The sequence below is a fragment of the Pelobates fuscus genome, chromosome 2 (assembly GCF_036172605.1).
Source record: "Pelobates fuscus isolate aPelFus1 chromosome 2, aPelFus1.pri, whole genome shotgun sequence".
In the NCBI taxonomy this organism is placed as follows: Eukaryota; Metazoa; Chordata; class Amphibia; order Anura; family Pelobatidae; genus Pelobates; species Pelobates fuscus.
The window spans coordinates 355,671,133-355,693,672 of NC_086318.1; the positions used below are offsets into that span (position 1 = coordinate 355,671,133).

A 22,540-nucleotide genomic window follows, 5' to 3' on the forward strand; every position below is an offset into this window, starting at 1 on the left:
AGCATGTAGTGAGAATAGTGTGCTACCGGAAACAAGTGAATTCAGTGGGAGAGAAAGGTAAAAGGGAAATGCTAAGAAGCCAGCGGAAGGAATGGTGCAACAGAGCTCAGGAAGAAACAGGAGTCACGTAAGACACGCCCTAGACATGGGGCGCCATAAACTTTTATTAAACCAATCTTTCAGTCTCCTTAGAGCCTGTCAAAAATTGCCAATGCTGACTGTATTTCAAGTCATCATGGCGGGGTATTGGGTAAAGTTTTCAATTAGCAATAATCACGCCTCGGATTGACCTCATGGGCTACGATACTGCCACTGCGCAAAGCTAGCTGTTCAAGTGGGCCAGCTTTTAAGAGCTACCACGTAAGGACACTTTAAGACAGCGGTGAGAAAAAGTTCATGACCATAAGCCATTGCAAAGGATTATGGGAGGCAATATTCTAATTAGGCCCGCTTCCTCCTACAGGGAAGCTTAAACCCCAACAAATTCCTCGGTCTTCTTATATGGCATCTTGGAATGGTTCCAAACCTATAACAGAGAGTGAGGGCAACCATATCTTGCAGCAAACCTTGTACAATTTTTTTTCTCTCTTTGGAAACAGTTTTGCCAAGATTCTACTACAGCAGCCATTAGGCAGAGTACACAATCCGCTGGTCTACGTTCGTCCCCAAAGTCACACATTTCATGACTCCATCGATAGGAATGACCCTTGCCTAGCACCTGTCTTCTCTTCATCCACACTCAACAGGGCTGAAAGAACATTTGTGGTGGCTTTTTCAAAATTCCATGGTGTTCATTAGTAAGTGCTAGCGACCACCCAGCTATTCCTAAGGTTTGGTCTGATTGTCTCAAGCGGCAATTCACTGCCTTGATCCAGAAAATCTTTTTTTCCCAGAAATTCAATCAAACGTTATGTTCTGTTGGAAGACGTAATATAGGTCTTCAATTCTTTATTTCTTCCATTGCATTGAAGCATACAATAAATCAAAAGAAGTCAGGATAAAAAAATGATGAAAAAAAAGCTGAAAAGTTAAAATAAAAAGTGAAATTCTGGCTTAAAACTGGTCTCCAGAAAACATAGATAATAAAAATGATCAAGCCTAGGAAATGATTGTCGCTGCCTGCTTGATGCGGAAAGTAAGAGCCAAAGAAGACGGGTGCCGTGGCTGAAATTATCCTTCGTCAGAATTGGTGAAGTTCTCTATTTTTGTCAAACAAGCAAACACAGGGGAAAGCGCGAACGCAGTCCCCCACTACCATAAATTATGCAGTCGAGTTTCCCACATTTGAGGAAATCGCAGAGGTCAACTGGTACGGAATGCAATGAACCAGCCTCACTCTGGGAGAGCCACCTTAGGGATCATGGCTATTGCTCCCCTGCCAGGTAAGTATGACATGATGGGTACATTCAAAGGCACGCCCGCTGGGAAGCCTTTCCTTTAGGCTGTGGTGAAATAATAAAGCAAGTTAAAAAAAAAAAAAAGCAAATAAATAATCCAAATGATAGAAGGCTACAAAAGATTACCAAACCTCGTGGCTGATCGTTGTTTTCCTTAGCTACCAGTAATTTTAGTGCCTTCAGGTGGTTAGGTGTGAATAATTGAGCTGGATTCAGGGTGCGAAGGAGCAATTTGCATAAAGGCAAATGCTAGGCCAATGAGCCGAAGGATGGGAATTCATAGCATGTAGTGAGAATAGTGTGCTGCCGGAAACAAGTGAATTCAGTTAGAGAGAAAGGTAAAAGGGAAATGCTAAGAAGCCAGCGGAAGGAATGGTGCAACAGAGCTCAGGAAGAAACGGGAGTCACGTAAGACACGCCCTAGACATGGGGCGCCATAAACTTTTATTAAACCAATCTTTCAGTCTCCTTAGAGCCTGTCAAAAATTGCCAATGCTGACTGTATTTCAAGTCATCATGGCGGGGTATTGGGTAAAGTTTTCAATTAGCAATAATCACGCCTCGGATTGACCTCATGGGCTACGATACTGCCACTGCGCAAAGCTAGCTGTTCAAATGGGCCAGCTTTTAAGAGCTACCACGTAAGGACACTTTAAGACAGCGGTGAGAAAAAGTTCATGACCATAAGCCATTGCAAAGGATTATGGGAGGCAATATTCTAATTAGGGCCGCTTCCTCCTACAGGGAAGCTTAAACCCCAACAAATTCCTCGGTCTTCTTATATGGCATCTTGGAATGGTTCCAAACCTATAACAGAGAGTGAGGGCAACCATATCTTGCAGCAAACCTTGTACAATTTTTTTTCTCTCTTTGGAAACAGTTTTGCCAAGATTCTACTACAGCAGCCATTAGGCAGAGTACACAATCCGCTGGTCTACGTTCGTCCCCAAAGTCACACATTTCATGACTCCATCGATAGGAATGACCCTTGCCTAGCACCTGTCTTCTCTTCATCCACACTCAACAGGGCTGAAAGAACATTTGTGGTGGCTTTTTCAAAATTCCATGGTGTTCATTAGTAAGTGCTAGCGACCACCCAGCTATTCCTAAGGTTTGGTCTGATTGTCTCAAGCGGCAATTCACTGCCTTGATCCAGAAAATCTTTTTTTCCCAGAAATTCAATCAAACGTTACGTTCTGTTGGAAGACGTAATATAGGTCTCCAATTCTTTATTTCTTCCATTGCATTGAAGCATACAATAAATCAAAAGAAGTCAGGATAAAAAAATGATGAAAAAAAAGCTGAAAAGTTAAAATAAAAAGTGAAATTCTGGCTTAAAACTGGTCTCCAGAAAACATAGATAATAAAAATGATCAAGCCTAGGAAATGATTGTCGCTGCCTGCTTGATGTGGAAAGTAAGAGCCAAAGAAGACGGGTGCCGTGGCTGAAATTATCCTTCGTCAGAATTGATGAAGTTCTCTATTTTTGTCAAACAAGCAAACACAGGGGAAAGCGCGAACGCAGTCCCCCACTACCATAAATTATGCAGTCGAGTTTCCCACATTTGAGGAAATCGCAGAGGTCAACTGGTACGGAGTGCAAAGAACCAGCCTCACTCTGGGAGAACCACCTTAGGGATCATGGCTATTGCTCCCCTGCCAGGTAAGTATGACATGACGGGTACATTCAAAGGCACGCCCGCTGGGAAGCCTTTCCTTTAGGCTGTGGTGAAATAATAAAGCAAGTTTAAAAAAAAAAAAAAGAAGAGCAAATAAATAATCCAAATGATAGAAGGCTACAAAAGATTACCAAACCTCGTGGCTGATCGTTGTTTTCCTTAGCTACCAGTAATTTTAGTGCCTTCAGGTGGTTAGGTGTGAATAATTGAGCTGGATTCAGGGTGCGAAGGAGCAATTTGCATAAAGGCAAATGCTAGGCCAATGAGCCGAAGGATGGGAATTCGTAGCATGTAGTGAGAATAGTGTGCTGCCGGAAACAAGTGGATTCAGTGGGAGAGAAAGGTAAAAGGGAAATGCAAGGAAGCCAGCGGAAGGAATGGTGCAACAGAGCTCAGGAAGAAACGGGAGTCACGTAAGACACGCCCTAGACATGGGGCGCCATAAACTTTTTTTAAACCAATCTTTCAGTCTCCTTAGAGCCTGTCAAAAATTGCCAATGCTGACTGTATTTCAAGTCATCATGGCGGGGTATTGGGTAAAGTTTTCAATTAGCAATAATCACGCCTCGGATTGACCTCATGGGCTACGATACTGCCACTGCGCAAAGTTAACTGTTCAAGTGGGCCAGCTTTTAAGAGCTACCACGTAAGGATACTTTAAGACAGCGGTGAGAAAAAGTTCATGACCATAAGCCATTGCAAAGGATTGTGGGAGGCAATATTCTAATTAGGCCCGCTTCCTCCTACAGGGAAGCTTAAACCCCAACAAATTCCTCGGTCTTCTTATATGGCATCTTGGAATGGTTCCAAACCTATAACAGAGAGTGAGGGCAACCATATCTTGCAGCAAACCTTGTACAATTTTTTTTCTCTCTTTGGAAACGGTTTTGCCAAGATTCTACTACAGCAGCCATTAGGCAGAGTACACAATCCGCTGGTCTACGTTCGTCCCCAAAGTCACACATTTCATGACTCCATCGATAGGAATGACCCTTGCCTAGCACCTGTCTTCTCTTCATCCACACTCAACAGGGCTGAAAGAACATTTGTGGTGGCTTTTTCAAAATTCCATGGTGTTCATTAGTAAGTGCTAGCGACCACCCAGCTATTCCTAAGGTTTGGTCTGATTGTCTCAAGCGGCAATTCACTGCCTTGATCCAGAAAATCTTTTTTTCCCAGAAATTCAATCAAACGTTACGTTCTGTTGGAAGACGTAATATAGGTCTCCAATTCTTTATTTCTTCCATTGCATTGAAGCATACAATAAATCAAAAGAAGTCAGGATAAAAAAATGATGAAAAAAAAGCTGAAAAGTTAAAATAAAAAGTGAAATTCTGGCTTAAAACTGGTCTCCAGAAAACATAGATAATAAAAATGATCAAGCCTAGGAAATGATTGTCGCTGCCTGCTTGATGCGGAAAGTAAGAGCCAAAGAAGACGGGTGCCGTGGCTGAAATTATCCTTCGTCAGAATTGGTGAAGTTCTCTATTTTTTGTCAAACAAGCAAACACAGGGGAAAGCGCGAACGCAGTCCCCCACTACCATAAATTATGCAGTCGAGTTTCCCACATTTGAGGAAATCGCAGAGGTCAACTGGTACGGAGTGCAATGAACCAGCCTCATTCTGGGAGAGCCACCTTAGGGATCATGGCTATTGCTCCCCTGCCAGGTAAGTATGACATGACGGGTACATTCAAAGGCACGCCCGCTGGGAAGCCTTTCCTTTAGGCTGTGGTGAAATAATAAAGCAAGTTAAAAAAAAAAAAAAGCAAATAAATAATCCAAATGATAGAAGGCTACAAAAGATTACCAAACCTCGTGGCTGATCGTTGTTTTCCTTAGCTACCAGTAATTTTAGTGCCTTCAGGTGGTTAGGTGTGAATAATTGAGCTGGATTCAGGGTGCGAAGGAGCAATTTGCATAAAGGCAAATGCTAGGCCAATGAGCCGAAGGATGGGAATTCGTAGCATGTAGTGAGAATAGTGTGCTGCCGGAAACAAGTGAATTCAGTGGGAGAGAAAGGTAAAAGGGAAATGCTAAGAAGCCAGCGGAAGGAATGGTGCAACAGAGCTCAGGAAGAAACGGGAGTCACGTAAGACACGCCCTAGACATGGGGCGCCATAAACTTTTATTAAACCAATCTTTCAGTCTCCTTAGAGCCTGTCAAAAATTGTCAATGCTGACTGTATTTCAAGTCATCATGGCGGGGTATTGGGTAAAGTTTTCAATTAGCAATAATCACGCCTCGGATTGACCTCATGGGCTACGATACTGCCACTGCACAAAGCTAGCTGTTCAAGTGGGCCAGCTTTTAAGAGCTACCACGTAAGGACACTTTAAGACAGCGGTGAGAAAAAGTTCATGACCATAAGCCATTGCAAAGGATTATGGGAGGCAATATTCTAATTAGGCCCGCTTCCTCCTACAGGGAAGCTTAAACCCCAACAAATTCCTCGGTCTTCTTATATGGCATCTTGGAATGGTTCCAAACCTATAACAGAGAGTGAGGGCAACCATATCTTGCAGCAAACCTTGTACAATTTTTTTTCTCTCTTTGGAAACAGTTTTGCCAAGATTCTACTACAGCAGCCATTAGGCAGAGTACACAATCCGCTGGTCTACGTTCGTCCCCAAAGTCACACATTTCATGACTCCATCGATAGGAATGACCCTTGCCTAGCACCTGTCTTCTCTTCATCCACACTCAACAGGGCTGAAAGAACATTTGTGGTGGCTTTTTCAAAATTCCATGGTGTTCATTAGTAAGTGCTAGCGACCACCCAGCTATTCCTAAGGTTTGGTCTGATTGTCTCAAGCGGCAATTCACTGCCTTGATCCAGAAAATCTTTTTTTCCCAGAAATTCAATCAAACGTTACGTTCTGTTGGAAGACGTAATATAGGTCTCCAATTCTTTATTTCTTCCATTGCATTGAAGCATACAATAAATCAAAAGAAGTCAGGATAAAAAAATGATGAAAAAAAAGCTGAAAAGTTAAAATAAAAAGTGAAATTCTGGCTTAAAACTGGTCCCCAGAAAACATAGATAATAAAAATGATCAAGCCTAGGAAATGATTGTCGCTGCCTGCTTGATGCGGAAAGTAAGAGCCAAAGAAGACGGGTGCCGTGGCTGAAATTATCCTTCGTCAGAATTGGTGAAGTTCTCTATTTTTGTCAAACAAGCAAACACAGGGGAAAGCGCGAACGCAGTCCCCCACTACCATAAATTATGCAGTCGAGTTTCCCACATTTGAGGAAATCGCAGAGGTCAACTGGTACGGAGTGCAATGAACCAGCCTCACTCTGGGAGAACCACCTTAGGGATCATGGCTATTGCTCCCCTGCCAGGTAAGTATGACATGATGGGTACATTCAAAGGCACGCCCGCTGGGAAGCCTTTCCTTTAGGCTGTGGTGAAATAATAAAGCAAGTTAAAAAAAAAAAAAAGCAAATAAATAATCCAAATGATAGAAGGCTACAAAAGATTACCAAACCTCGTGGCTGATCGTTGTTTTCCTTAGCTACCAGTAATTTTAGTGCCTTCAGGTGGTTAGGTGTGAATAATTGAGCTGGATTCAGGGTGCGAAGGAGCAATTTGCATAAAGGCAAATGCTAGGCCAATGAGCCGAAGGATGGGAATTCGTAGCATGTAGTGAGAATAGTGTGCTGCCGGAAACAAGTGAATTCAGTGGGAGAGAAAGGTAAAAGGGAAATGCTAAGAAGCCAGCGGAAGGAATGGTGCAACAGAGCTCAGGAAGAAACGGGAGTCACGTAAGACACGCCCTAGACATGGGGCGCCATAAACTTTTATTAAACCAATCTTTCAGTCTCCTTAGAGCCTGTCAAAAATTGCCAATGCTGACTGTATTTCAAGTCATCATGGCGGGGTATTGGGTAAAGTTTTCAATTAGCAATAATCACGCCTCGGATTGACCTCATGGGCTACGATACTGCCACTGCGCAAAGCTAGCTGTTCAAGTGGGCCAGCTTTTAAGAGCTACCACGTAAGGAAACTTTAAGACAGCGGTGAGAAAAAGTTCATGACCATAAGCCATTGCAAAGGATTATGGGAGGCAATATTCTAATTAGGCCCGCTTCCTCCTACAGGGAAGCTTAAACCCCAACAAATTCCTCGGTCTTCTTATATGGCATCTTGGAATGGTTCCAAACCTATAACAGAGAGTGAGGGCAACCATATCTTGCAGCAAACCTTGTACAATTTTTTTTCTCTCTTTGGAAACAGTTTTGCCAAGATTCTACTACAGCAGCCATTAGGCAGAGTACACAATCCGCTGGTCTACGTTCGTCCCCAAAGTCACACATTTCATGACTCCATCGATAGGAATGACCCTTGCCTAGCACCTGTCTTCTCTTCATCCACACTCAACAGGGCTGAAAGAACATTTGTGGTGGCTTTTTCAAAATTCCATGGTGTTCATTAGTAAGTGCTAGCGACCACCCAGCTATTCCTAAGGTTTGGTCTGATTGTCTCAAGCGGCAATTCACTGCCTTGATCCAGAAAATCTTTTTTTCCCAGAAATTCAATCAAACGTTACGTTCTGTTGGAAGACGTAATATAGGTCTCCAATTCTTTATTTCTTCCATTGCATTGAAGCATACAATAAATCAAAAGAAGTCAGGATAAAAAAATGATGAAAAAAAAGCTGAAAAGTTAAAATAAAAAGTGAAATTCTGGCTTAAAACTGGTCTCCAGAAAACATAGATAATAAAAATGATCAAGCCTAGGAAATGATTGTCGCTGCCTGCTTGATGCGGAAAGTAAGAGCCAAAGAAGACGGGTGCCGTGGCTGAAATTATCCTTCGTCAGAATTGGTGAAGTTCTCTATTTTTGTCAAACAAGCAAACACAGGGGAAAGCGCGAACGCAGTCCCCCACTACCGTAAATTATGCAGTCGAGTTTCCCACATTTGAGGAAATCGCAGAGGTCAACTGGTACGGAGTGCAATGAACCAGCCTCACTCTGGGAGAGCCACCTTAGGGATCATGGCTATTGCTCCCCTGCCAGGTAAGTATGACATGATGGGTACATTCAAAGGCACGCCCGCTGGGAAGCCTTTCCTTTAGGCTGTGGTGAAATAATAAAGCAAGTTAAAAAAAAAAAAAAGCAAATAAATAATCCAAATGATAGAAGGCTACAAAAGATTACCAAACCTCGTGGCTGATCGTTGTTTTCCTTAGCTACCAGTAATTTTAGTGCCTTCAGGTGGTTAGGTGTGAATAATTGAGCTGGATTCAGGGTGCGAAGGAGCAATTTGCATAAAGGCAAATGCTAGGCCAATGAGCCGAAGGATGGGAATTCATAGCATGTAGTGAGAATAGTGTGCTGCCGGAAACAAGTGAATTCAGTTAGAGAGAAAGGTAAAAGGGAAATGCTAAGAAGCCAGCGGAAGGAATGGTGCAACAGAGCTCAGGAAGAAACGGGAGTCACGTAAGACACGCCCTAGACATGGGGCGCCATAAACTTTTATTAAACCAATCTTTCAGTCTCCTTAGAGCCTGTCAAAAATTGCCAATGCTGACTGTATTTCAAGTCATCATGGCGGGGTATTGGGTAAAGTTTTCAATTAGCAATAATCACGCCTCGGATTGACCTCATGGGCTACGATACTGCCACTGCGCAAAGCTAGCTGTTCAAGTGGGCCAGCTTTTAAGAGCTACCACGTAAGGACACTTTAAGACAGCGGTGAGAAAAAGTTCATGACCATAAGCCATTGCAAAGGATTATGGGAGGCAATATTCTAATTAGGCCCGCTTCCTCCTACAGGGAAGCTTAAACCCCAACAAATTCCTCGGTCTTCTTATATGGCATCTTGGAATGGTTCCAAACCTATAACAGAGAGTGAGGGCAACCATATCTTGCAGCAAACCTTGTACATTTTTTTTTCTCTCTTTGGAAACAGTTTTGCCAAGATTCTACTACAGCAGCCATTAGGCAGAGTACACAATCCGCTGGTCTACGTTCGTCCCCAAAGTCACACATTTCATGACTCCATCGATAGGAATGACCCTTGCCTAGCACCTGTCTTCTCTTCATCCACACTCAACAGGGCTGAAAGAACATTTGTGGTGGCTTTTTCAAAATTCCATGGTGTTCATTAGTAAGTGCTAGCGACCACCCAGCTATTCCTAAGGTTTGGTCTGATTGTCTCAAGCGGCAATTCACTGCCTTGATCCAGAAAATCTTTTTTTCCCAGAAATTCAATCAAACGTTACGTTCTGTTGGAAGACGTAATATAGGTCTCCAATTCTTTATTTCTTCCATTTCATTGAAGCATACAATAAATCAAAAGAAGTCAGGATAAAAAAATGATGAAAAAAAAGCTGAAAAGTTAAAATAAAAAGTGAAATTCTGGCTTAAAACTGGTCTCCAGAAAACATAGATAATAAAAATGATCAAGCCTAGGAAATGATTGTCGCTGCCTGCTTGATGTGGAAAGTAGGAGCCAAAGAAGACGGGTGCCGTGGCTAAAATTATCCTTCGTCAGAATTGATGAAGTTCTCTATTTTTGTCAAACAAGCAAACACAGGGGAAAGCGCGAACGCAGTCCCCCACTACCATAAATTATGCAGTCGAGTTTCCCACATTTGAGGAAATCGCAGAGGTCAACTGGTACGGAGTGCAATGAACCAGCCTCACTCTGGGAGAACCACCTTAGGGATCATGGCTATTGCTCCCCTGCCAGGTAAGTATGACATGACGGGTACATTCAAAGGCACGCCCGCTGGGAAGCCTTTCCTTTAGGCTGTGGTGAAATAATAAAGCAAGTTAAAAAAAAAAAAAAAGAAGAGCAAATAAATAATCCAAATGATAGAAGGCTACAAAAGATTACCAAACCTCGTGGCTGATCGTTGTTTTCCTTAGCTACCAGTAATTTTAGTGCCTTCAGGTGGTTAGGTGTGAATAATTGAGCTGGATTCAGGGTGCGAAGGAGCAATTTGCATAAAGGCAAATGCTAGGCCAATGAGCCGAAGGATGGGAATTCGTAGCATGTAGTGAGAATAGTGTGCTGCCGGAAACAAGTGGATTCAGTGGGAGAGAAAGGTAAAAGGGAAATGCAAGGAAGCCAGCGGAAGGAATGGTGCAACAGAGCTCAGGAAGAAACGGGAGTCACGTAAGACACGCCCTAGACATGGGGCGCCATAAACTTTTTTTAAACCAATCTTTCAGTCTCCTTAAAGCCTGTCAAAAATTGCCAATGCTGACTGTATTTCAAGTCATCATGGCGGGGTATTGGGTAAAGTTTTCAATTAGCAATAATCACGCCTCGGATTGACCTCATGGGCTACGATACTGCCACTGCGCAAAGCTAACTGTTCAAGTGGGCCAGCTTTTAAGAGCTACCACGTAAGGACACTTTAAGACAGCGGTGAGAAAAAGTTCATGACCATAAGCCATTGCAAAGGATTGTGGGAGGCAATATTCTAATTAGGCCCGCTTTCTCCTACAGGGAAGCTTAAACCCCAACAAATTCCTCGGTCTTCTTATATGGCATCTTGGAATGGTTCAAAACCTATAACAGAGAGTGAGGGCAACCATATCTTGCAGCAAACCTTGTACAATTTTTTTTCTCTCTTTGGAAACGGTTTTGCCAAGATTCTACTACAGCAGCCATTAGGCAGAGTACACAATCCGCTGGTCTACGTTCGTCCCCAAAGTCACACATTTCATGACTCCATCGATAGGAATGACCCTTGCCTAGCACCTGTCTTCTCTTCATCCACACTCAACAGGGCTGAAAGAACATTTGTGGTGGCTTTTTCAAAATTCCATGGTGTTCATTAGTAAGTGCTAGCGACCACCCAGCTATTCCTAAGGTTTGGTCTGATTGTCTCAAGCGGCAATTCACTGCCTTGATCCAGAAAATCTTTTTTTCCCAGAAATTCAATCAAACGTTACGTTCTGTTGGAAGACGTAATATAGGTCTCCAATTCTTTATTTCTTCCATTTCATTGAAGCATACAATAAATCAAAAGAAGTCAGGATAAAAAAAATGATGAAAAAAAAGCTGAAAAGTTAAAATAAAAAGTGAAATTCTGGCTTAAAACTGGTCTCCAGAAAACATAGATAATAAAAATGATCAAGCCTAGGAAATGATTGTCGCTGCCTGCTTGATGTGGAAAGTAGGAGCCAAAGAAGACGGGTGCCGTGGCTAAAATTATCCTTCGTCAGAATTGATGAAGTTCTCTATTTTTGTCAAACAAGCAAACACAGGGGAAAGCGCGAACGCAGTCCCCCACTACCATAAATTATGCAGTCGAGTTTCCCACATTTGAGGAAATCGCAGAGGTCAACTGGTACGGAGTGCAATGAACCAGCCTCACTCTGGGAGAACCACCTTAGGGATCATGGCTATTGCTCCCCTGCCAGGTAAATATGACATGACGGGTACATTCAAAGGCACGCCCGCTGGGAAGCCTTTCCTTTAGGCTGTGGTGAAATAATAAAGCAAGTTAAAAAAAAAAAAAAAGAAGAGCAAATAAATAATCCAAATGATAGAAGGCTACAAAAGATTACCAAACCTCGTGGCTGATCGTTGTTTTCCTTAGCTACCAGTAATTTTAGTGCCTTCAGGTGGTTAGGTGTGAATAATTGAGCTGGATTCAGGGTGCGAAGGAGCAATTTGCATAAAGGCAAATGCTAGGCCAATGAGCCGAAGGATGGGAATTCGTAGCATGTAGTGAGAATAGTGTGCTGCCGGAAACAAGTGGATTCAGTGGGAGAGAAAGGTAAAAGGGAAATGCAAGGAAGCCAGCGGAAGGAATGGTGCAACAGAGCTCAGGAAGAAACGGGAGTCACGTAAGACACGCCCTAGACATGGGGCGCCATAAACTTTTTTTAAACCAATCTTTCAGTCTCCTTAAAGCCTGTCAAAAATTGCCAATGCTGACTGTATTTCAAGTCATCATGGCGGGGTATTGGGTAAAGTTTTCAATTAGCAATAATCACGCCTCGGATTGACCTCATGGGCTACGATACTGCCACTGCGCAAAGCTAACTGTTCAAGTGGGCCAGCTTTTAAGAGCTACCACGTAAGGACACTTTAAGACAGCGGTGAGAAAAAGTTCATGACCATAAGCCATTGCAAAGGATTGTGGGAGGCAATATTCTAATTAGGCCCGCTTTCTCCTACAGGGAAGCTTAAACCCCAACAAATTCCTCGGTCTTCTTATATGGCATCTTGGAATGGTTCAAAACCTATAACAGAGAGTGAGGGCAACCATATCTTGCAGCAAACCTTGTACAATTTTTTTTCTCTCTTTGGAAACGGTTTTGCCAAGATTCTACTACAGCAGCCATTAGGCAGAGTACACAATCCGCTGGTCTACGTTCGTCCCCAAAGTCACACATTTCATGACTCCATCGATAGGAATGACCCTTGCCTAGCACCTGTCTTCTCTTCATCCACACTCAACAGGGCTGAAAGAACATTTGTGGTGGCTTTTTCAAAATTCCATGGTGTTCATTAGTAAGTGCTAGCGACCACCCAGCTATTCCTAAGGTTTGGTCTGATTGTCTCAAGCGGCAATTCACTGCCTTGATCCAGAAAATCTTTTTTTCCCAGAAATTCAATCAAACGTTACGTTCTGTTGGAAGACGTAATATAGGTCTCCAATTCTTTATTTCTTCCATTGCATTGAAGCATACAATAAATCAAAAGAAGTCAGGATAAAAAAATGATGAAAAAAAAGCTGAAAAGTTAAAATAAAAAGTGAAATTCTGGCTTAAAACTGGTCTCCAGAAAACATAGATAATAAAAATGATCAAGCCTAGGAAATGATTGTCGCTGCCTGCTTGATGCGGAAAGTAAGAGCCAAAGAAGACGGGTGCCGTGGCTGAAATTATCCTTCGTCAGAATTGGTGAAGTTCTCTATTTTTGTCAAACAAGCAAACACAGGGGAAAGCGCGAACGCAGTCCCCCACTACCATAAATTATGCAGTCGAGTTTCCCACATTTGAGGAAATCGCAGAGGTCAACTGGTACGGAGTGCAATGAACCAGCCTCACTCTGGGAGAGCCACCTTAGGGATCATGGCTATTGCTCCCCTGCCAGGTAAGTATGACATGATGGGTACATTCAAAGGCACGCCCGCTGGGAAGCCTTTCCTTTAGGCTGTGGTGAAATAATAAAGCAAGTTAAAAAAAAAAAAAAGCAAATAAATAATCCAAATGATAGAAGGCTACAAAAGATTACCAAACCTCGTGGCTGATCGTTGTTTTCCTTAGCTACCAGTAATTTTAGTGCCTTCAGGTGGTTAGGTGTGAATAATTGAGCTGGATTCAGGGTGCGAAGGAGCAATTTGCATAAAGGCAAATGCTAGGCCAATGAGCCGAAGGATGGGAATTCATAGCATGTAGTGAGAATAGTGTGCTGCCGGAAACAAGTGAATTCAGTTAGAGAGAAAGGTAAAAGGGAAATGCTAAGAAGCCAGCGGAAGGAATGGTGCAACAGAGCTCAGGAAGAAACGGGAGTCACGTAAGACACGCCCTAGACATGGGGCGCCATAAACTTTTATTAAACCAATCTTTCAGTCTCCTTAGAGCCTGTCAAAAATTGCCAATGCTGACTGTATTTCAAGTCATCATGGCGGGGTATTGGGTAAAGTTTTCAATTAGCAATAATCACGCCTCGGATTGACCTCATGGGCTACGATACTGCCACTGCGCAAAGCTAGCTGTTCAAGTGGGCCAGCTTTTAAGAGCTACCACGTAAGGACACTTTAAGACAGCGGTGAGAAAAAGTTCATGACCATAAGCCATTGCAAAGGATTATGGGAGGCAATATTCTAATTAGGCCCGCTTCCTCCTACAGGGAAGCTTAAACCCCAACAAATTCCTCGGTCTTCTTATATGGCATCTTGGAATGGTTCCAAACCTATAACAGAGAGTGAGGGCAACCATATCTTGCAGCAAACCTTGTACAATTTTTTTTCTCTCTTTGGAAACAGTTTTGCCAAGATTCTACTACAGCAGCCATTAGGCAGAGTACACAATCCGCTGGTCTACGTTCGTCCCCAAAGTCACACATTTCATGACTCCATCGATAGGAATGACCCTTGCCTAGCACCTGTCTTCTCTTCATCCACACTCAACAGGGCTGAAAGAACATTTGTGGTGGCTTTTTAAAAATTCCATGGTGTTCATTAGTAAGTGCTAGCGACCACCCAGCTATTCCTAAGGTTTGGTCTGATTGTCTCAAGCGGCAATTCACTGCCTTGATCCAGAAAATCTTTTTTTCCCAGAAATTCAATCAAACGTTACGTTCTGTTGGAAGACGTAATATAGGTCTCCAATTCTTTATTTCTTCCATTTCATTGAAGCATACAATAAATCAAAAGAAGTCAGGATAAAAAAATGATGAAAAAAAAGCTGAAAAGTTAAAATAAAAAGTGAAATTCTGGCTTAAAACTGGTCTCCAGAAAACATAGATAATAAAAATGATCAAGCCTAGGAAATGATTGTCGCTGCCTGCTTGATGTGGAAAGTAAGAGCCAAAGAAGACGGGTGCCGTGGCTGAAATTATCCTTCGTCAGAATTGATGAAGTTCTCTATTTTTGTCAAACAAGCAAACACAGGGGAAAGCGCGAACGCATCCCCCACTACCATAAATTATGCAGTCGAGTTTCCCACATTTGAGGAAATCGCAGAGGTCAACTGGTACGGAGTGCAATGAACCAGCCTCACTCTGGGAGAACCACCTTAGGGATCATGGCTATTGCTCCCCTGCCAGGTAAGTATGACATGACGGGTACATTCAAAGGCACGCCCGCTGGGAAGCCTTTCCTTTAGGCTGTGGTGAAATAATAAAGCAAGTTAAAAAAAAAAAAAAGCAAATAAATAATCCAAATGATAGAAGGCTACAAAAGATTACCAAACCTCATGGCTGATCGTTGTTTTCCTTAGCTACCAGTAATTTTAGTGCCTTCAGGTGGTTAGGTGTGAATAATTGAGCTGGATTCAGGGTGCGAAGGAGCAATTTGCATAAAGGCAAATGCTAGGCCAATGAGCCGAAGGATGGGAATTCGTAGCATGTAGTGAGAATAGTGTGCTACCGGAAACAAGTGAATTCAGTGGGAGAGAAAGGTAAAAGGGAAATGCTAAGAAGCCAGCGGAAGGAATGGTGCAACAGAGCTCAGGAAGAAACAGGAGTCACGTAAGACACGCCCTAGACATGGGGCGCCATAAACTTTTATTAAACCAATCTTTCAGTCTCCTTAGAGCCTGTCAAAAATTGCCAATGCTGACTGTATTTCAAGTCATCATGGCGGGGTATTGGGTAAAGTTTTCAATTAGCAATAATCACGCCTCGGATTGACCTCATGGGCTACGATACTGCCACTGCGCAAAGCTAGCTGTTCAAGTGGGCCAGCTTTTAAGAGCTACCACGTAAGGAAACTTTAAGACAGCGGTGAGAAAAAGTTCATGACCATAAGCCATTGCAAAGGATTATGGGAGGCAATATTCTAATTAGGCCCGCTTCCTCCTACAGGGAAGCTTAAACCCCAACAAATTCCTCGGTCTTCTTATATGGCATCTTGGAATGGTTCCAAACCTATAACAGAGAGTGAGGGCAACCATATCTTGCAGCAAACCTTGTACAATTTTTTTTCTCTCTTTGGAAACAGTTTTGCCAAGATTCTACTACAGCAGCCATTAGGCAGAGTACACAATCCGCTGGTCTACGTTCGTCCCCAAAGTCACACATTTCATGACTCCATCGATAGGAATGACCCTTGCCTAGCACCTGTCTTCTCTTCATCCACACTCAACAGGGCTGAAAGAACATTTGTGGTGGCTTTTTCAAAATTCCATGGTGTTCATTAGTAAGTGCTAGCGACCACCCAGCTATTCCTAAGGTTTGGTCTGATTGTCTCAAGCGGCAATTCACTGCCTTGATCCAGAAAATCTTTTTTTCCCAGAAATTCAATCAAACGTTACGTTCTGTTGGAAGACGTAATATAGGTCTCCAATTCTTTATTTCTTCCATTGCATTGAAGCATACAATAAATCAAAAGAAGTCAGGATAAAAAAATGATGAAAAAAAAGCTGAAAAGTTAAAATAAAAAGTGAAATTCTGGCTTAAAACTGGTCTCCAGAAAACATAGATAATAAAAATGATCAAGCCTAGGAAATGATTGTCGCTGCCTGCTTGATGCGGAAAGTAAGAACCAAAGAAGACGGGTGCCGTGGCTGAAATTATCCTTCGTCAGAATTGGTGAAGTTCTCTATTTTTGTCAAACAAGCAAACACAGGGGAAAGCGCGAACGCAGTCCCCCACTACCATAAATTATGCAGTCGAGTTTCCCACATTTGAGGAAATCGCAGAGGTCAACTGGTACAGAGAGCAATGAACCAGCCTCACTCTGGGAGAGCCACCTTAGGGATCATGGCTATTGCTCCCCTGCCAGGTAAGTATGACATGATGGGTACATTCAAAGGCACGCCCGCTGGGAAGCCTTTCCTTTAGGCTGTGGTGAAATAATAAAGCAAGTTAAAAAAAAAAAAAAGCAAATAAATAATCCAAATGATAGAAGGCTACAAAAGATTACCAAACCTCGTGGCTGATCGTTGTTTTCCTTAGCTACCAGTAATTTTAGTGCCTTCAGGTGGTTAGGTGTGAATAATTGAGCTGGATTCAGGGTGCGAAGGAGCAATTTGCATAAAGGCAAATGCTAGGCCAATGAGCCGAAGGATGGGAATTCGTAGCATGTAGTGAGAATAGTGTGCTGCCGGAAACAAGTGAATTCAGTGGGAGAGAAAGGTAAAAGGGAAATGCTAAGAAGCCAGCGGAAGGAATGGTGCAACAGAGCTCAGGAAGAAACGGGAGTCACGTAAGACACGCCCTAGACATGGGGCGCCATAAACTTTTATTAAACCAATCTTTCAGTCTCCTTAGAGCCTGTCAAAAATTGCCAATGCTGACTGTATTTCAAGTCATCATGGCGGGGTATTGGGTAAAGTTTTCAATTAGCAATAATCACGCCTCGGATTGACCTCATGGGCTACGATACTGCCACTGCGCAAAGCTAGCTGTTCAAGTGGGCCAGCTTTTAAGAGCTACCACGTAAGGAAACTTTAAGACAGCGGTGAGAAAAAGTTCATGACCATAAGCCATTGCAAAGGATTATGGGAGGCAATATTCTAATTAGGCCCGCTTCCTCCTACAGGGAAGCTTAAACCCCAACAAATTCCTCGGTCTTCTTATATGGCATCTTGGAATGGTTCCAAACCTATAACAGAGAGTGAGGGCAACCATATCTTGCAGCAAACCTTGTACAATTTTTTTTCTCTCTTTGGAAACAGTTTTGCCAAGATTCTACTACAGCAGCCATTAGGCAGAGTACACAATCCGCTGGTCTACGTTCGTCCCCAAAGTCACACATTTCATGACTCCATCGATAGGAATGACCCTTGCCTAGCACCTGTCTTCTCTTCATCCACACTCAACAGGGCTGAAAGAACATTTGTGGTGGCTTTTTCAAAATTCCATGGTGTTCATTAGTAAGTGCTAGCGACCACCCAGCTATTCCTAAGGTTTGGTCTGATTGTCTCAAGCGGCAATTCACTGCCTTGATCCAGAAAATCTTTTTTTCCCAGAAATTCAATCAAACGTTACGTTCTGTTGGAAGACGTAATATAGGTCTCCAATTCTTTATTTCTTCCATTGCATTGAAGCATACAATAAATCAAAAGAAGTCAGGATAAAAAAATGATGAAAAAAAAGCTGAAAAGTTAAAATAAAAAGTGAAATTCTGGCTTAAAACTGGTCTCCAGAAAACATAGATAATAAAAATGATCAAGCCTAGGAAATGATTGTCGCTGCCTGCTTGACGTGGAAAGTAAGAGCCAAAGAAGACGGGTGCCGTGGCTGAAATTATCCTTCGTCAGAATTTGTGAAGTTCTCTATTTTTGTCAAACAAGCAAACACAGGGGAAAGCGCAAACGCAGTCCCCCACTACCATAAATTATGCAGTCGAGTTTCCAACATTTGAGGAAATCGCAGAGGTCAACCGGTACGGAGTGCAATGAACCAGCCTCACTCTGGGAGAGCCACCTTAGAGATCATGGCTATTGCTCCCCTGCCAGGTAAGTATGACATGACGGGTACATTCAAAGGCACGCCCGCTGGGAAGCCTTTCCTTTAGGCTGTGGTGAAATAATAAAGCAAGTTAAAAAAAAAAAAAAGCAAATAAATAATCCAAATGATAGAAGGCTACAAAAGATTACCAAACCTCGTGGCTGATCGTTGTTTTCCTTAGCTACCAGTAATTTTAGTGCCTTCAGGTGGTTAGGTGTGAATAATTGAGCTGGATTCAGGGTGCGAAGGAGCAATTTGCATAAAGGCAAATGCTAGGCCAATGAGCCGAAGGATGGGAATTCATAGCATGTAGTGAGAATAGTGTGCTGCCGGAAACAAGTGAATTCAGTTAGAGAGAAAGGTAAAAGGGAAATGCTAAGAAGCCAGCGGAAGGAATGGTGCAACAGAGCTCAGGAAGAAACGGGAGTCACGTAAGACACGCCCTAGACATGGGGCGCCATAAACTTTTATTAAACCAATCTTTCAGTCTCCTTAGAGCCTGTCAAAAATTGCCAATGCTGACTGTATTTCAAGTCATCATGGCGGGGTATTGGGTAAAGTTTTCAATTAGCAATAATCACGCCTCGGATTGACCTCATGGGCTACGATACTGCCACTGCGCAAAGCTAGCTGTTCAAGTGGGCCAGCTTTTAAGAGCTACCACGTAAGGAAACTTTAAGAAAGCGGTGAGAAAAAGTTCATGACCATAAGCCATTGCAAAGGATTATGGGAGGCAATATTCTAATTAGGCCCGCTTCCTCCTACAGGGAAGCTTAAACCCCAACAAATTCCTCGGTCTTCTTATATGGCATCTTGGAATGGTTCCAAACCTATAACAGAGAGTGAGGGCAACCATATCTTGCAGCAAACCTTGTACAATTTTTTTTCTCTCTTTGGAAACAGTTTTGCCAAGATTCTACTACAGCAGCCATTAGGCAGAGTACACAATCCGCTGGTCTACGTTCGTCCCCAAAGTCACACATTTCATGACTCCATCGATAGGAATGACCCTTGCCTAGCACCTGTCTTCTCTTCATCCACACTCAACAGGGCTGAAAGAACATTTGTGGTGGCTTTTTCAAAATTCCATGGTGTTCATTAGTAAGTGCTAGCGACCACCCAGCTATTCCTAAGGTTTGGTCTGATTGTCTCAAGCGGCAATTCACTGCCTTGATCCAGAAAATCTTTTTTTCCCAGAAATTCAATCAAACGTTACGTTCTGTTGGAAGACGTAATATAGGTCTCCAATTCTTTATTTCTTCCATTGCATTGAAGCATACAATAAATCAAAAGAAGTCAGGATAAAAAAATGATGAAAAAAAAGCTGAAAAGTTAAAATAAAAAGTGAAATTCTGGCTTAAAACTGGTCTCCAGAAAACATAGATAATAAAAATGATCAAGCCTAGGAAATGATTGTCGCTGCCTGCTTGATGCGGAAAGTAAGAGCCAAAGAAGACGGGTGCCGTGGCTGAAATTATCCTTCGTCAGAATTGGTGAAGTTCTCTATTTTTGTCAAACAAGCAAACACAGGGGAAAGCGCGAACACAGTCCCCCACTACCATAAATTATGCAGTCGAGTTTCCCACATTTGAGGAAATCGCAGAGGTCAACCGGTACGGAGTGCAATGAACCAGCCTCACTCTGGGAGAGCCACCTTAGAGATCATGGCTATTGCTCCCCAGCCAGGTAAGTATGACATGACGGGTACATTCAAAGGCACGCCCGCTGGGAAGCCTTTCCTTTAGGCTGTGGTGAAATAATAAAGCAAGTTAAAAAAAAAAAAAAAGAAGAGCAAATAAATAATCCAAATGATAGAAGGCTACAAAAGATTACCAAACCTCGTGGCTGATCGTTGTTTTCCTTAGCTACCAGTAATTTTAGTGCCTTCAGGTGGTTAGGTGTGAATAATTGAGCTAGATTCAGGGTGCGAAGGAGCAATTTGCATAAAGGCAAATGCTAGGCCAATGAGCCGAAGGATGGGAATTCATAGCATGTAGTGAGAATAGTGTGCTGCCGGAAACAAGTGAATTCAGTTAGAGAGAAAGGTAAAAGGGAAATGCTAAGAAGCCAGCGGAAGGAATGGTGCAACAGAGCTCAGGAAGAAACGGGAGTCACGTAAGACACGCCCTAGACATGGGGCGCCATAAACTTTTATTAAACCAATCTTTCAGTCTCCTTAGAGCCTGTCAAAAATTGCCAATGCTGACTGTATTTCAAGTCATCATGGCGGGGTATTGGGTAAAGTTTTCAATTAGCAATAATCACGCCTCGGATTGACCTCATGGGCTACGATACTGCCACTGCGCAAAGCTAGCTGTTCAAATGGGCCAGCTTTTAAGAGCTACCACGTAAGGACACTTTAAGACAGCGGTGAGAAAAAGTTCATGACCATAAGCCATTGCAAAGGATTATGGGAGGCAATATTCTAATTAGGCCCGCTTCCTCCTACAGGGAAGCTTAAACCCCAACAAATTCCTCGGTCTTCTTATATGGCATCTTGGAATGGTTCCAAACCTATAACAGAGAGTGAGGGCAACCATATCTTGCAGCAAACCTTGTACAATTTTTTTTCTCTCTTTGGAAACAGTTTTGCCAAGATTCTACTACAGCAGCCATTAGGCAGAGTACACAATCCGCTGGTCTACGTTCGTCCCCAAAGTCACACATTTCATGACTCCATCGATAGGAATGACCCTTGCCTAGCACCTGTCTTCTCTTCATCCACACTCAACAGGGCTGAAAGAACATTTGTGGTGGCTTTTTCAAAATTCCATGGTGTTCATTAGTAAGTGCTAGCGACCACCCAGCTATTCCTAAGGTTTGGTCTGATTGTCTCAAGCGGCAATTCACTGCCTTGATCCAGAAAATCTTTTTTTCCCAGAAATTCAATCAAACGTTACGTTCTGTTGGAAGACGTAATATAGGTCTCCAATTCTTTATTTCTTCCATTGCATTGAAGCATACAATAAATCAAAAGAAGTCAGGATAAAAAAATGATGAAAAAAAAGCTGAAAAGTTAAAATAAAAAGTGAAATTCTGGCTTAAAACTGGTCTCCAGAAAACATAGATAATAAAAATGATCAAGCCTAGGAAATGATTGTCGCTGCCTGCTTGATGCGGAAAGTAAGAGCCAAAGAAGACGGGTGCCGTGGCTGAAATTATCCTTCGTCAGAATTGGTGAAGTTCTCTATTTTTGTCAAACAAGCAAACACAGGGGAAAGCGCGAACGCAGTCCCCCACTGCCATAAATTATGCAGTCGAGTTTCCCACATTTGAGGAAATCGCAGAGGTCAACTGGTACGGAGTGCAATGAACCAGCCTCACTCTGGGAGAGCCACCTTAGGGATCATGGCTATTGCTCCCCTGCCAGGTAAGTATGACATGATGGGTACATTCAAAGGCACGCCCGCTGGGAAGCCTTTCCTTTAGGCTGTGGTGAAATAATAAAGCAAGTTAAAAAAAAAAAAAAGCAAATAAATAATCCAAATGATAGAAGGCTACAAAAGATTACCAAACCTCGTGGCTGATCGTTGTTTTCCTTAGCTACCAGTAATTTTAGTGCCTTCAGGTGGTTAGGTGTGAATAATTGAGCTGGATTCAGGGTGCGAAGGAGCAATTTGCATAAAGGCAAATGCTAGGCCAATGAGCCGAAGGATGGGAATTCGTAGCATGTAGTGAGAATAGTGTGCTGCCGGAAACAAGTGAATTCAGTGGGAGAGAAAGGTAAAAGGGAAATGCTAAGAAGCCAGCGGAAGGAATGGTGCAACAGAGCTCAGGAAGAAACGGGAGTCACGTAAGACACGCCCTAGACATGGGGCGCCATAAACTTTTATTAAACCAATCTTTCAGTCTCCTTAGAGCCTGTCAAAAATTGCCAATGCTGACTGTATTTCAAGTCATCATGGCGGGGTATTGGGTAAAGTTTTCAATTAGCAATAATCACGCCTCGGATTGACCTCATGGGCTACGATACTGCCACTGCGCAAAGCTAGCTGTTCAAGTGGGCCAGCTTTTAAGAGCTACCACGTAAGGACACTTTAAGACAGCGGTGAGAAAAAGTTCATGACCATAAGCCATTGCAAAGGATTATGGGAGGCAATATTCTAATTAGGCCCGCTTCCTCCTACAGGGAAGCTTAAACCCCAACAAATTCCTCGGTCTTCTTATATGGCATCTTGGAATGGTTCCAAACCTATAACAGAGAGTGAGGGCAACCATATCTTGCAGCAAACCTTGTACAATTTTTTTTCTCTCTTTGGAAACAGTTTTGCCAAGATTCTACTACAGCAGCCATTAGGCAGAGTACACAATCCGCTGGTCTACGTTCGTCCCCAAAGTCACACATTTCATGACTCCATCGATAGGAA

General features: G+C 42.8%; 27 non-coding genes across 27 annotated transcripts; all 27 read right to left on the reverse strand.

The window, feature by feature from the left end:
• Window positions 1–183: 183 nt before the first annotated feature.
• LOC134592599 (U4 spliceosomal RNA) lies at window positions 184–324 on the reverse strand. Its single transcript, XR_010089203.1, has one exon. It is a non-coding gene; the product is annotated as a U4 spliceosomal RNA (small nuclear RNA).
• Window positions 325–1,223: 899 nt separating this feature from the next.
• Window positions 1,224–1,390, reverse strand: LOC134590579 (U1 spliceosomal RNA). Its single transcript, XR_010087481.1, has one exon. It is a non-coding gene; the product is annotated as a U1 spliceosomal RNA (small nuclear RNA).
• Window positions 1,391–1,861: 471 nt separating this feature from the next.
• LOC134592600 (U4 spliceosomal RNA) lies at window positions 1,862–2,002 on the reverse strand. Its single transcript, XR_010089204.1, has one exon. It is a non-coding gene; the product is annotated as a U4 spliceosomal RNA (small nuclear RNA).
• Window positions 2,003–2,901: 899 nt separating this feature from the next.
• LOC134590787 (U1 spliceosomal RNA) lies at window positions 2,902–3,068 on the reverse strand. Its single transcript, XR_010087660.1, has one exon. It is a non-coding gene; the product is annotated as a U1 spliceosomal RNA (small nuclear RNA).
• A 477-nt stretch (window positions 3,069–3,545) lies between these two features.
• LOC134593017 (U4 spliceosomal RNA) lies at window positions 3,546–3,686 on the reverse strand. Its single transcript, XR_010089560.1, has one exon. It is a non-coding gene; the product is annotated as a U4 spliceosomal RNA (small nuclear RNA).
• A 900-nt stretch (window positions 3,687–4,586) lies between these two features.
• On the reverse strand, window positions 4,587–4,753 carry LOC134590823 (U1 spliceosomal RNA). The gene has a single exon (XR_010087690.1). It is a non-coding gene; the product is annotated as a U1 spliceosomal RNA (small nuclear RNA).
• A 471-nt stretch (window positions 4,754–5,224) lies between these two features.
• On the reverse strand, window positions 5,225–5,365 carry LOC134593651 (U4 spliceosomal RNA). The gene has a single exon (XR_010090103.1). It is a non-coding gene; the product is annotated as a U4 spliceosomal RNA (small nuclear RNA).
• Window positions 5,366–6,264: 899 nt separating this feature from the next.
• Window positions 6,265–6,431, reverse strand: LOC134590361 (U1 spliceosomal RNA). The gene has a single exon (XR_010087297.1). It is a non-coding gene; the product is annotated as a U1 spliceosomal RNA (small nuclear RNA).
• A 471-nt stretch (window positions 6,432–6,902) lies between these two features.
• On the reverse strand, window positions 6,903–7,043 carry LOC134592601 (U4 spliceosomal RNA). The gene has a single exon (XR_010089205.1). It is a non-coding gene; the product is annotated as a U4 spliceosomal RNA (small nuclear RNA).
• An 899-nt stretch (window positions 7,044–7,942) lies between these two features.
• On the reverse strand, window positions 7,943–8,109 carry LOC134590839 (U1 spliceosomal RNA). The gene has a single exon (XR_010087704.1). It is a non-coding gene; the product is annotated as a U1 spliceosomal RNA (small nuclear RNA).
• A 471-nt stretch (window positions 8,110–8,580) lies between these two features.
• Window positions 8,581–8,721, reverse strand: LOC134592602 (U4 spliceosomal RNA). Its single transcript, XR_010089206.1, has one exon. It is a non-coding gene; the product is annotated as a U4 spliceosomal RNA (small nuclear RNA).
• Window positions 8,722–9,620: 899 nt separating this feature from the next.
• Window positions 9,621–9,787, reverse strand: LOC134590363 (U1 spliceosomal RNA). The gene has a single exon (XR_010087298.1). It is a non-coding gene; the product is annotated as a U1 spliceosomal RNA (small nuclear RNA).
• Window positions 9,788–10,264: 477 nt separating this feature from the next.
• LOC134593181 (U4 spliceosomal RNA) lies at window positions 10,265–10,405 on the reverse strand. The gene has a single exon (XR_010089700.1). It is a non-coding gene; the product is annotated as a U4 spliceosomal RNA (small nuclear RNA).
• Window positions 10,406–11,305: 900 nt separating this feature from the next.
• Window positions 11,306–11,472, reverse strand: LOC134590803 (U1 spliceosomal RNA). The gene has a single exon (XR_010087675.1). It is a non-coding gene; the product is annotated as a U1 spliceosomal RNA (small nuclear RNA).
• Window positions 11,473–11,949: 477 nt separating this feature from the next.
• LOC134593182 (U4 spliceosomal RNA) lies at window positions 11,950–12,090 on the reverse strand. Its single transcript, XR_010089701.1, has one exon. It is a non-coding gene; the product is annotated as a U4 spliceosomal RNA (small nuclear RNA).
• An 899-nt stretch (window positions 12,091–12,989) lies between these two features.
• LOC134590154 (U1 spliceosomal RNA) lies at window positions 12,990–13,156 on the reverse strand. Its single transcript, XR_010087121.1, has one exon. It is a non-coding gene; the product is annotated as a U1 spliceosomal RNA (small nuclear RNA).
• Window positions 13,157–13,627: 471 nt separating this feature from the next.
• LOC134592603 (U4 spliceosomal RNA) lies at window positions 13,628–13,768 on the reverse strand. Its single transcript, XR_010089207.1, has one exon. It is a non-coding gene; the product is annotated as a U4 spliceosomal RNA (small nuclear RNA).
• An 899-nt stretch (window positions 13,769–14,667) lies between these two features.
• LOC134591102 (U1 spliceosomal RNA) lies at window positions 14,668–14,833 on the reverse strand. The gene has a single exon (XR_010087929.1). It is a non-coding gene; the product is annotated as a U1 spliceosomal RNA (small nuclear RNA).
• A 471-nt stretch (window positions 14,834–15,304) lies between these two features.
• LOC134592604 (U4 spliceosomal RNA) lies at window positions 15,305–15,445 on the reverse strand. The gene has a single exon (XR_010089208.1). It is a non-coding gene; the product is annotated as a U4 spliceosomal RNA (small nuclear RNA).
• An 899-nt stretch (window positions 15,446–16,344) lies between these two features.
• Window positions 16,345–16,511, reverse strand: LOC134590856 (U1 spliceosomal RNA). The gene has a single exon (XR_010087719.1). It is a non-coding gene; the product is annotated as a U1 spliceosomal RNA (small nuclear RNA).
• A 471-nt stretch (window positions 16,512–16,982) lies between these two features.
• On the reverse strand, window positions 16,983–17,123 carry LOC134592606 (U4 spliceosomal RNA). Its single transcript, XR_010089209.1, has one exon. It is a non-coding gene; the product is annotated as a U4 spliceosomal RNA (small nuclear RNA).
• An 899-nt stretch (window positions 17,124–18,022) lies between these two features.
• On the reverse strand, window positions 18,023–18,189 carry LOC134590651 (U1 spliceosomal RNA). Its single transcript, XR_010087543.1, has one exon. It is a non-coding gene; the product is annotated as a U1 spliceosomal RNA (small nuclear RNA).
• Window positions 18,190–18,660: 471 nt separating this feature from the next.
• LOC134592607 (U4 spliceosomal RNA) lies at window positions 18,661–18,801 on the reverse strand. The gene has a single exon (XR_010089210.1). It is a non-coding gene; the product is annotated as a U4 spliceosomal RNA (small nuclear RNA).
• An 899-nt stretch (window positions 18,802–19,700) lies between these two features.
• On the reverse strand, window positions 19,701–19,867 carry LOC134590910 (U1 spliceosomal RNA). The gene has a single exon (XR_010087765.1). It is a non-coding gene; the product is annotated as a U1 spliceosomal RNA (small nuclear RNA).
• A 477-nt stretch (window positions 19,868–20,344) lies between these two features.
• LOC134592608 (U4 spliceosomal RNA) lies at window positions 20,345–20,485 on the reverse strand. The gene has a single exon (XR_010089211.1). It is a non-coding gene; the product is annotated as a U4 spliceosomal RNA (small nuclear RNA).
• Window positions 20,486–21,384: 899 nt separating this feature from the next.
• On the reverse strand, window positions 21,385–21,551 carry LOC134590302 (U1 spliceosomal RNA). The gene has a single exon (XR_010087246.1). It is a non-coding gene; the product is annotated as a U1 spliceosomal RNA (small nuclear RNA).
• A 471-nt stretch (window positions 21,552–22,022) lies between these two features.
• On the reverse strand, window positions 22,023–22,163 carry LOC134592609 (U4 spliceosomal RNA). The gene has a single exon (XR_010089212.1). It is a non-coding gene; the product is annotated as a U4 spliceosomal RNA (small nuclear RNA).
• Between the last annotated feature and the right edge of the window lie 377 nt (window positions 22,164–22,540).